Source organism: Platalea leucorodia (genome assembly GCF_965183815.1).
Source record: "Platalea leucorodia genome assembly, chromosome: 1".
NCBI lineage: Eukaryota > Metazoa > Chordata > Aves > Pelecaniformes > Threskiornithidae > Platalea > Platalea leucorodia.
This window is the reverse complement of record NC_138823.1, coordinates 136,015,849-136,028,497: the sequence shown is the minus strand read 5'-3', so window position 1 is coordinate 136,028,497 and position 12,649 is coordinate 136,015,849. Positions and strand designations below refer to the sequence as shown.

At 37.5% G+C, this 12,649-nt stretch overlaps 1 protein-coding gene across 1 annotated transcript in view; it reads right to left on the bottom strand.

Annotated features, from left to right (window-relative positions):
* The window catches only part of CRPPA (CDP-L-ribitol pyrophosphorylase A), a gene marked incomplete at its 5' end in the record, with an annotated part of 124,047 nt that overhangs the window by 85,385 nt on the left and 26,013 nt on the right, over positions 1-12,649 (bottom strand). The gene's annotated exons all lie outside the window — the stretch shown is intronic.

Here is a 12,649-nt window from a genome sequence, read left to right as displayed (position 1 = left end):
CCCCACATGCCATGATTTCCCTGCACTCTACCGTCAGATCCCATGAATACTTCCTGACTGCCCACTGAAATATTTTGGTACTCAAGTTGCTTCTAAGTCCACTAAATACCCATTAAAGAACTTATGCATTCGTTGGTTACAAGATCCCATGCGCTATAAGGTGTATGACCAGGAAAAACAGAAAATAACAGCTGAATTCACATTTCAGCCACGGAGCTGAAGGCCTAAGAGACTGAAGGTTCGGAGGCTCCAGCCTCCTCTCAGTGAAGATATTCATTTGGGTTTCTCCCCTCCTCACACTCACTGCTTTTTCAAAAACTATATAGGGACTTAACATCATTTAAATCTCTATGCCTCCATCAGTTTTGATTGAAATTATGATCTTAAGGGTCTTTTCCAACCTAAATGATTCTATGATTCTACGAAATTGAACAAAATGTGCAATTAAAGGTTTAAAATATTATTGAGACAAGGGCTAAAAACAAGTAACGCTTTCAAGTATCTTTTTAATAGTAAAAGTTTCAAATGAAAGAGTAATTTTGCTTCTTCCCTTTCTGGAATAAATGTCCTGGGTCAATGAACACAGTCCACACTGCCATCACCAGTGACCATGTTCTATACTCCTGCTGTAGGCGTATGAGCTCCCAAGTCAAGTCAGCTATGCATTTTCATCCTATTCGTCTTCTTTGAAAGCACTTTACAATCTCTCTTTATGTTGAGGCTGACAATTACTGTTCACTGTACACAACTCGCTGCTAGGCAGTAGGAGTCCCATAGGCAAGAATGCGGAGCACAAACACACAGTGTGGGCAACGTGAAATTTGCTCTCGCTCTCACTGTTTAAAGTTTTAGCTAGCAGCCAAGGTTGGGGATAACTCTGCTCTTTTTTTTTGTTTAAACAAAAATTTGCTTGAAAAACTCACTGTCACAATATGTAAAAGCAGAAACTCAGTGGGATTCAGAAATGTATATGGATGCAGAGAACAAATATTTATATCAAAATTTGCACTTCTGAGCATAAATTAAACAAAATCATTGTGTAAGATCTAGGAACAAAATTTTCATGTGGATATTTCTGTCCATTTTGGACACGTTCCTTCAACTTCCTTCTAAGTAACAAATCACACGTGATTCTGTGACCAAAAGACAGGATCTAGGACTAATGAACTAGATTGAAAAACTCTTGTTTTCAGTGTCCCATTCTATCAAAACCCCTAAGAAAAAATGTCATTTACTTTGATTTAGATTCATCAAGGAATCACTACAATAAAAACATTGAAATAAGGTAACTAGACAATTAGAAAAGATATCCATTTTATTGACTGTCATTTTCTAGCCCTGACCTCAAAATGAAACAGAAGCTGAAGTATAATCACAAGACTAGGTCCTAGCCTCAGCATCCTTAAACAGGACTCTGGATAAAAGAAAAAGAAAAATCAAGTTTTAAAATTCTTTTGACAAAGCATAAGAGCTATCTTTTCAGTTCTTAAATCCATGCCTTAAGATACTTGCAGATACCCTACAGGATTATTATGATAGTGTTTGTATCATTACTTCAAGTCGTGCCAGGGGAGGTTTAGATTGGATATTAGGAAAAACTTCTTCACCGAAAGGGTTGTCAAGCATTGGAACAGGCTGCCCAGAGAAGCGGTTGAATCCCCATCCCTGGAGGTATTTAAAGGGCATGTAGATGTGGCGCTTAGGGACATAGTTTAGTGGTGGACTTGGCAGTGTTAGGTTAACAGTTGGACTCATGATCTCACAGGTCCAACCTAAATGATTCTATGATTAAAGCCTATTCTCTAAGTCTTAATCTTATTCTGGCTGCTACTGCTTCTCTCTCTGCAAAATGAGAGGTCCAAACAATCTAATCATCCTGTAAAAGAAGTACATGTGCTCAACTTTACACCAAAATCATAAAAACACTAATGCTGTCATTTGGAAAAACCCTAGTTCTGTTTGAAAATTAGACAGAGAGCCCTAACCCCTACGTACCCAGAGTAATCCATAATTCAGTCCTTCCAGAGAATGAGGTCTGCTATATTCTCCTAGACAAATCACGATCAACCTGTAGAGAGAGGGGAAAAAGTGCAGCTCTGCTATTAAGGAATAAAAACTTAATCAAGAATAACTGGAGGTGCGTTGCCAAGGAACGAAGGGTACCAGCAGGCACAAACAAGAAATGTCAAGGGTTGTGTCTACATTACCAACTCAGTGTGCAGGAGAGTTTCTTTTTGGTGCAAGTCTTTCCTGCATCCCTACTCAGAATCATACAAAATGCACTTGACTGTGCTGCTGGAGAGCTCAAAGTCATTTCCCTTCTGGTGGAATCAAGGTGAAAGTCATACACAAGGGCACCCGCTAAAGCACATCATTTGCAGTGTGGACACAAGGTGCCCTAGCAGCCAGGACTCGGCACGCATTGTGTCCATATGACTGGTGACTGGGATGAATATCACTGCTGGTAAAGTCCCAGTTTACACACACAGTCCTGAAACAATAACGGATTACCAAAAATCAAACCTCGGTCTTTCCCTCAGTCATTCTCTCTTTGTGCCACACCAGTAAATATATTCCTAATGTTAGTCCAACAAAGTCCACACAAACTAGCATAATGAAAATGAGAATACAAACTAGGTGAGAATAACCAATGGTACTGGTATGACGATGAAATACCTGATGCAACTAGGAGCTAGTTATTAATCAGATTGAATTCATAAAACAGGTCCTGAGTAACCATGAGACAGTATTGATTTTTCTGATTCAGAAAAGGACACCGGAGTCATTTTGAGCACGCAGATGAACATGGAATTTCAGACGTCATATACAATTTCAGCTTTTTTAAAAGTTGTATTTTAGTTACAATGTCAAGAAGAAATAAGAAAATGTTAATATTCTATGTGACAACGGTAGTAGTCAAAATACTGTGTTAGGACCCATTGTTTACACTTTAAAAAATTATCTTGTAAATTGGAAAAATACTTAGAAAAGAGTTAAATGGACAAGACAAAGGCAAAAAATCTTGTCTCAATGTAGAAAACTACAGATTTAGGTTATTCTAAGAAAATGTAAAGAAGTTCACATCCTCCCAGCAAAGATATTTCTAAATATATCAAGTTCTAAAATTAAGCAACCAACAGATAATTTAATCAGGCTCAGAAGCAGAGGTGAGCCAAATTCTGGCCAAGTTAAAATGTATGTTTTATTTTTAAAATTTTTTTTTAACAGATACAATTATTCACTCTTGGAACAATTTACTTAAGAGAATCACCTCTTGAAATTATGCAAGATCATAAATGGTCCTTTTCCTTGCCATTCGATACGCTAAACTGTCAGTAGCTAAGAGAGTAAAAGCTCTAGCATCACTACCTTGTTTTCTTCTTTGCTCTCTCAAAACAAGCAGCAGATGACAATTTAGATGGGTGGTCTCCCATATGCTGGATACAGTGATTCTCACTCAGTAGTCAGCATTTTCTGAGCCTGTGCCAAATGGGTGATTGTTGTGGATACAGTACACTTATCAGGGTAAATCCAGTAACACAACAATACTCTCATAATCCAGTCTAATTTCCATCTTGAATAATTGCAGCGTGTCTCCCTAACATACACCCTCCAAATTATATCTGAAAACAAAACGCCTTTTCACTGCTACAGAGATGCCAGATTTCATCCAGGGTGTGGCAGCTTTGCACCACCGCACCAAACAGCTCCAAGAGCTAATATGTGAATCCGCGAAGTGCTTTGAGATCCTACAGGATGAGGAGTGCCATAAAATGGAAGTAATTATCCCATTAGCAAAAAAACTTTTTATTTTTTTCTTATGCAAGGCATTAGAATTTCTCCAAACATTCTTGTGGCAGAAATTAATTAGGGCAAGGTGGGGATTCATACAATATCCTGGCTCTACCATTGCGCCAAAGAACTAATCAAGTACAGAGCTATCTAAACTAGCATAGTTTTCTCAACAGACCACCAATCTAGCTTCAGGTTTTGAATAAATGAAAGCATTACTGACAAAACTCATTTACTATATTTATCCTGAAAAGAATTCTGTAGAATTGGGTAGATTTTAAGGATAAGGAAAGGGAAAAAATATTTATTCCTCTAAATCTCAGGACAAAGCTGCTAGGGTAAAAAGATGCCAGAGGAAGTAACTGGAAAATCTCTTCGGAAAACATCTCAGAACTACAACCTGAAGACTGTACAAATTAGGATATTCATTTAGGTGAGGTTGACAACCCTGTATTTAAGCAACAGCCTGTGTGCATCAGCCTGAAGATGAATGGAGAAAGGCAGATCAAAATCCTCTGCAAAACTGCATTATTAAAAAATTAGCTGCATTGCAAATTTTGTATCAAAACCAAAAAATTACCAATTTTCAGCAGGAATTAAATGGAACAGAACTCAAGTTCTACTGAAGTTCCAGAGAAATCATTTTTAAATGGGACTAAAACCAGAGATAAAATCCAAGCCAAAATGGACCACAACAATGAAAGGGAGCTGTTAATAAAGTAAAAACTTCTGATGTAAGGAGAAATGAGATACTAGGTTTTCTTTCAACATTTAGGAGCTACACAGATTTCCTTGTCAAACAATCAGATCTAAAATCCTAATGACTCATGGACAAATCAGCAGAAAGGCTTCCTTTGTTAGGTTATTTCATGTGCTTAGATTGCACATTGAAAAACTGACTGATATTCCCCACTTTGATACCAGTATACAGCTAATTAAAATCTGTATTATTATACCATCAGAGGAACTGGAGTAGGAATTTCAACAAACTGAAATAATCCGTTTACTATTCAGCCAACTAGACTGACTCGGACCAACCAAGTAGGTAGTTACACTAAAACTGTAATTACCTATTATATTTCATAGGCAGATGGAAGTATGCTGCCTTTAGGACTCCGTACAAAGAAAAAAACTGGCTTGTAGTACTGTCCTCATACAAATCATACAAGTAGTAGATTACTACTATTTTAGCTAGCTCTTGTCTAATTCATGAATCACTTCTTGATTCAGTATTTCAGAATACAGTTGATGAGAAGGAAGAAAACCTATAGACACAAACTGGAATGCAGAATTAGGAAAAACACAACAATGACATTACATGGCATATATTTAGAAGACCTGAACATATAACTACAAAATACAAAAGCAAAGTGGGTGACCAAAGCTGTGGATGGTGGGAAAGGAAGTGGATCTCCATACACACACAGAGCACATAGAAACTGCAAAATACGTTTGAAGAAGAATGAGGTAAACTGATCATCCTTGCAGCATAATACACTTAATAAAAGATGTCTGACGCTTTTTTAAAGATGAAGGCCAAGAAACAACCCATTACAGCTTATGATAAAATCTATATATCTTACCTACTTTTTGTCATATATTAAAAGCAATGGTGATCTCTTTTTCAGTGTTTTTGCGCTACAAAACCGAACAGCTCTGACCCATATCACCAATTCATGATTGAATAGCATGAGGCAAAAAATTTTTTTCTCCAAGTGGATGTTTACAGGAGGTAAATATTAAGCTGTTCAGCCTTGCCACAACTTAGATGTCTTGGCACACACAAAGTTTCATACTTGGTGAATGTTAAAAAAAAAAAAAAATTGAGGTGCCTTGAGGATTCAGATATCTTTAGTCTTAGGAGGGAGGTGAGCACTGGTTTTTCTCAGGATTCCAGCATTAGACTTAAATGCCCAAATTCTGCTTCACTTACATTTTGACCCTTCAGTCCTTTTTCTGAATCTGACCCTTGCTCCCAAAGTTGCCAAGGTTTTAGCCAACAATTTGTCTGCTACCGTTCATTTAATCGCCTGCTGCTCCTGGCACTGTTAATTTGACAGACATTGATTTCTTTAACAAAGAATGAACCCACAGGAAAATCCCCAAATCAGTCTAGACATTTTGCCTCAAAGGACTTGCCTGACCTATGCCAAAATATTACTAAACTGCTACAGCTGACTCCACTTCCCCCCTACAGAGGATACTAAAATGCTGCACACATGTTTAAAGAAGAATCCCAGTAATGCTGTGCCCTTTCAAAAAGCACTTTAGAAGTTTACAAAATCCACATGGAATATACTCCCTATTGTTTACATACAGAAAAGACAATACTTTGAGCAAATACCTCTACAATGGGCCTAACAATAGCCAACTTCCTTTCTTACTCTGGCAAAATCTTCCTTGAACATTCTCAGGGGTTTGTTAGACAAGAACAATTTTGGGATTTCCTTTTCTTCTACTGAGGATCAGGTTGGACAGTTTGCAGAATCTCTCTTCTCCCCATCTCAACCCCATCTGGGGACATCTTGTAATGATTTTTTAGGGGAGTGGAAGAACATCTGCCTCCCAGAGTTTAGCATCAAAGTATTTGTATGATCCTCCCTGACACACTATTATTTTGTATCTTGTCATTACTGTGCTTATATATAGCAGCTCTCTCCTATGCAGGCAAATGCTGTAACATCCCATAAGTAAATGTGATTGCTTATTATCCAAAAAGTGGGTAATGTTGGCTATGAACAGATGTATTAATTCAGTGTAGTCCCAAAAAGTACTAATCTCTACATAGTTTCTACACAGATTAGATAGAATCCCTAAAATCAGTCTGTTCTGTGTGGATATCTCTAAGGAGGTTATAGACATGCATCAGAGAAACATCCCTAAACGTGTTGAAGCTCATCCTCCTTCAAGGAATATTCCTGCTTCCTGTTCCTAGTTTTTTATTTTTTTAGTGCAGCCTCATTGTTCTGATTAGCTAAATGTAAGCTTCCATAATCTACAAAAGGTCTACTATCAACAGATGATTAAACTAACTACATATGCAATACAAACACCCCCCAAAAAATGGCGTAGCTTTTGTGGTAAATTTTCCCAGGTACAGAAGATCTTGAGGCTAAGTGTAAAACAACGTATAAAAGATTACCAGAAAAAAAATTGTGTATCAAAATTATTTTTTTAAAATTAAGATTGTTATAAACCTATCACTCTATCTTTAAATAGTGATCAAACCTTGCCATGCCATCCACATGTGAAGGATTCCTGCAGAATAGCCTTCTAACATGTCCCACCCTTTCTTCAGCTGTGTGTAGCTCTTCCCTCTTACAAGGTCCTTGGCTTCACCAGACTGGTCACGCTGGTGAGAAACTCTATTGTATCCCCAGCATTCATGCTGACAACTCTCTAACCATCACATCATCTTCCCTAGGCTTTCTGTTTACATCTCTGACACAGAAGCTAGTCAGGATCTTCTACATACCAATCCTTTTCTGCTTCCATTTTCAGTTGTTTCTCTGCCAGATCATGAAAGGCAAAGCTTTTTAATTGTTCCTGCTACCTTCCTTACTTTGGCAGACAGATTTCAAATACACAATCCTTTGTTAAGTTCGGGTGTTTCAGCCTTCATATACTGTGATTGTGTTACTTTGTACATTAACGTGACATGACACAAGAAGATGCTTTGTGTTAAAGACAAAAGACCTCTGAGATCTCTGTGCATTTCACAGTATGTCAGAAACAGGTATTACAGAAATCAGTCTCAGCCTAGTCTGATTAAAGGAAATAGGTAGTCTACGTGACTTCCTGATACTCTAATTCCTTAAAAGATACTGCTCCAGGGGAACACTTGACTTCTAGTAAGTGAAGTCTGCCCCCCACCCTCCTCCTCACAGGCTTACAGGATCATACTTCGCATTTGCTCCTATTTAATTTAAAAAGCTGAACAGAAACATGAAACTACCTTAAGCAAAAATGAACAAGTCTGGTCTAAGGAATTTATGCTTTATTTGCTATCTTTGGAAAGGGTGGATTTTCAATTAACACTTAAACTTTTCTGATTTCCCTTAGGGCTGATAAGAATAGAAAAGAAACATGCGTTTCCAAAGATCAGGAATTTAATTCTTATTAACAAAAAATAAAAAAAGCCAACTGCCTGGTTTTGTCCCAGGTAGGTTAGAACTGAAGTAAATCATGGGTTCTGCAATTTTACAACTTTTCCACAGGTTTTATTAGTTATTAGAGATTTGCATTTTTTATTTTAAAAAATTGAACTCGTCCACTACTAATATTTACTGAAGGTTAGTGCTATGGTTCCTTACATTGTGCAGGAAACAAGAACTCACAAATTAGGACATACCAAAACTAAGAGCACTGATGCAACATTACATTTATCCCCTTAACACATTTATATGGCCTTTAACCCAACCTCCCAAGGAAAACCCCTGGCTAAGGTAAGGCCTCCTGCCTGCGAGATACTACACACATTATAAATACAGTTCTTTCTCCCCTTGCAGTTGTTTGCATCTGTCACTTGTCCGCCTTCCGTCAAGCATGTATCATACAAATAATAGGTACAACTTTTATAAATTTTATAAATTTGTAACTTTTATACATTTTATAAATTTAACAAATTGAAGGGCATGAAAGCAGTGCTGTACTTCATAAGAATATGAGGTGAGGAGGCATATATATGATGAGTGACACAGTAACACTTGCAGGCATGTGTAAGGAGGCCTGTATAATTCATCCTTTTCTCACCTCAGGACCATCCCAATGCCAAATTCCAAAGTCCTACTACAAATTGGAGGCATCAGAATACTTCACTGAAATAGAAGCAAAACAGCTGTTTGCCCATGCTTCATATAACCAACTCAACACAGGCACTTGCAACAGAAAGTGTTAAGCAGTGTTACATACAGTGGTAGGTGCCTGTATCTGCCAAAATCCCATTATGACTATTAATTTATTATAGCTAAGTGCTCTATCTAATGACACATAAGTCAGCGTAGTGAGGCCTTTTAATATCAAGACATCATTTTAGCTCCAGTGGCTGTTGTGGGCTCTAAACAGTTGCTTAATTTCAATATTGACTTTAAATGTTTTTAGTCTGGCTTATGTAATGTCCAATACAGAAGCAAAGAGGTATCCTGAGTTAAAACTAAAATGCATAACAATGTAACAGAAACTTTATAAAAATGTTAAAATCAGTATCAATATTCTGGAGTGGAAGGAGTAGCTGCTTCCTGAACAGCGGTCTTCTGATCCTGTTGCATTGGAGCAATTACCATTTGAGGTAGAAGAATACTGAAAAGCTTTCCCTTCCCTACTGCACCTCCACTTACCTGCTTCATCACAAAAAGGCAGACACAAAGTACTCCCAATTCTTCTTTCACCAAGAAACGACAATGGCTCTCAAACTGCTTGCATTCCCCCAATAAAAAAAGTAAAAATACAGGACATCTGAATGTCTTTTTTGTTCCCTCTTAAGCATATACACAGACATATCAAAAAAAGCTGCTTCCACCACTAAATGATGTTAAAATTGATGCTAACGGAAAAAGTCTGAGATTATTTTAAAGGAAATATTTTCATAAATCTATACTATTGTTTCAATATGGTTAAATAAAATTATTCAAAATTAACCATCAGAAGAGCTAGCAGTATCCAGTACCTCACCAACATTTTTTGGATTGGCTCTTCCCATTTCAGATTTATTTACTTCTCTGGGAATTAAAAACAAACAAACAAACAAAGAAACCCTACCTTGCAGGTAGACATCCTTGGCTACCTTACAATAATAGAGTAGAAAGATGAAATAATTTCCCCATCAGGATCAAGAAACATTATGGAATTGTAAGAGGAGGACTGTCCCAAAGAACAGAAGATATTAGGTTAATACACCTAGCAAAAGGAGATGTGACTAGGGGCAACAAGAAACCCTTTTGAAAACAATACAATGCATACCTTCTCACAGAACCTAATTCTCTCACACAACACGAGTAAAAATTAGAAACACAATGTAAGTGATTTTATAGCATATTTCAGAGGTAATGGATGGAATACTTAACCCCATTTCTGGGCAACTGACCAAACAGATTCTAATTTGATATCACTTCCAGTCCAACATTTTTTCTTTGTTTGACAAACTGGTTATAATAAGGAAAACCCAAAGCCAGACAAATCACATTAAAAAAAAATAGAAGTACTGTTTTTTAACCTTTGAAAAGCCCTGTTAAATGGAACTTAAATATCAGATATGCAAGTGATGAAGAATGTCTGTTTTAATGAGCTCTCAAAGTCATTACGAAGACAACAGAGTGCATGCAATTTTTGAGCAAAATCTAAAAGGTTTCAACAGCACTACTATAAAGCTGTGAAGTGAACAGTTATGATGTCAGAAATCTTGACATCGTCACAGTTAAATCAGAAAGCAATATATACCTGAACAAAGAAGATCTGTTTGGAATATGTATGATCTAGGCAACAAAGAACAGGCAAGAGTGAAAACTAAATTGAGATCCAGCGCAGAAAAATGAGATGCATCACAATGAAATGCATGCAAACAACCTGGCTGAATGTCCTCAACATCTGTGCTGGATTTTTGGTACCAAATGTAAAGGGAATTCACTGTAGTATACATATATTTTAAGATAATATTGTAAACCAATCTTTGGCATTTGTTTTATCTACTCCAATTAATTTTATGTACAAGGTATGTATTTTTCCCCAAATCATTACTACAATTTTTTAATCAAGGAAGAACTGGGAAAAGTTTTCTAAGGAAATTACTTTAAATTTGATAAAGACCATATAAAAGTATTTTTACATATTTTAATAGTGTTAATACCTTATTCCTTTCTAGGTCAAAATACATTCAAAACAGGAATAAAAGGAGAAGGAGCACTAGTCTGCTCTGCCCGGGTTGGTACCAGACAAGAAGAGCAAAAAAGACTAGAGATGGCAAACCTGTAAGGATCAGAGAACTGACCTTTAATTGAATGTTGCAACTTAGTGGTCAAGATACTCAGATATCTTACATTCATGAAAAAGAACACATCTGGAAGTAAACTCTCTAAATCTACCTACAGCTACCTGAGCGGTCTACAGCTTCCTCACAAGGGAAGGAGGAGGGGCAGCGCTGACCTCTTCTCCCTGGTGACCAATGACAGGACCCAAGGGAATGGCAGGAAGATATGCCGGGGAGGTTTAGGTTGGATATTAGGAAAAGGTTCTTCACCCAGAGGGTGGTGGAGCACTGGAACAGGCTCCCCCGGGAGGCGGTCATGGCGCCAAGCCTGACAACATTCAAGAAGCATTTGGACAACGGCCTCAGACATATGGTGTGAATTTTGGGGTTGTCCTATGCAGGGACAGGAGTTGGACTTGATGATCCTTGTGGGTGCCTTCCAACTCAGGACATTTGTATGATTCTATGATTCTATACCTACTCACATCAGATGATGCATTTAAATACAGACGGAGTTTAAAAGCAGTATTCCACATTACCCACAATGTAACTGAAAAGCCTATGTTATTTGACGCAGTAATTCAAATAGACAGTTTCTTTCTAAGGAATGCATGTTTGACTGTTGTTTTTCCCCACACTGTTGTTGCATAAAGGTCACAACTGTATAAAATACACAGCAGTGATCCCATGCCGAGTCAGCCAAAATTAATTCCATTCCCAGCTTTGTGAATGACTTGCAACATGAGTAACAAAATTATTTTATCTTCATTTGTTCATCTGTACAATGATATTTACCTACTTCACCAGGTTGTTGTGGGAACTAATGATGGGTATGTTAATATTTAGGAAGCATCATAAGCTGCATCCATTCCTACAAAAATCTGTCCCACAGTAGCTTGACTAAGTTTTTCAGGACAATGATTATCTATCTTTTTTTATTTGTTTGTACAGTTCCTAGAACAATAGGGTCTTAATCCTTGACTTGGACAGCTAGGCACCATTGAAACATAAATAATTAGCAAACAATATGAGTTGAGAGGTTTAGCAAAGTGTTATCCTTCCCAGAGCTCCAAGGCACAGAGCATGTAAATGACCAGAATTTAGCCAATGCAAAGGGAACCGGGGACAAGGAACCATAGCCTTGGTTGCTTGCTAACAACTTTGGTGGCTTGTTCTTGAAAGAGCAGGGATACAAAAAAGATGACTGATGGAATGCATATGTGAGAAGAGAACACTATTCAGAGCAGCACCAGGACTGCAAACATAGTTGCATTTTGAGCTAGGCATTTAGGGGAAAAGTTTTTTATGTATTTGCCAGCTCTACTGTATCTGTAAACTAAGAGCAAACACAGTAGGAAAAAACAGGGGTTTGTTTTGGGGCTGGCTTTTTGAGAAACAACACATAAACACACAATTTGCCAAAAGAGATACACATCAACACGAAACAGTTGTATAACCAACAGTAGCTGTTGTCTCTTGAGATGTGTTCTATGCACATATATGCTGCCTTTATCACGAGTATGCCCGCTACATTCAAGCTAGAGTCTCACTTACAAGTATCAGCTGTGTGTCATCATATACACCAAGAACATCCCCCTGCTTCCCATCAGAAGTAAAAAGGTTGGAGCTAGTCCAATCACTTGAATAGCTCTTCGTCTTGGACAGCCCTTCATCTTCAGCATCTAAGAATAGCTTCAAGTACCAAGCATAAAGGGTATGACATGGAATTTGTGCCAACATTTCTAAGTAAAACAATTATGGAACAATTAAGCAACTGTTTCTTCTTCATTGCCTGTCCATGCATTTGTTCTGTTGTTGGTGACTTCTAAGCTATGTACTCTCTGAAGGTGGATATCAGTAATTTGGGCTTGTTTACTCTAGAAATGAAAGACTGAT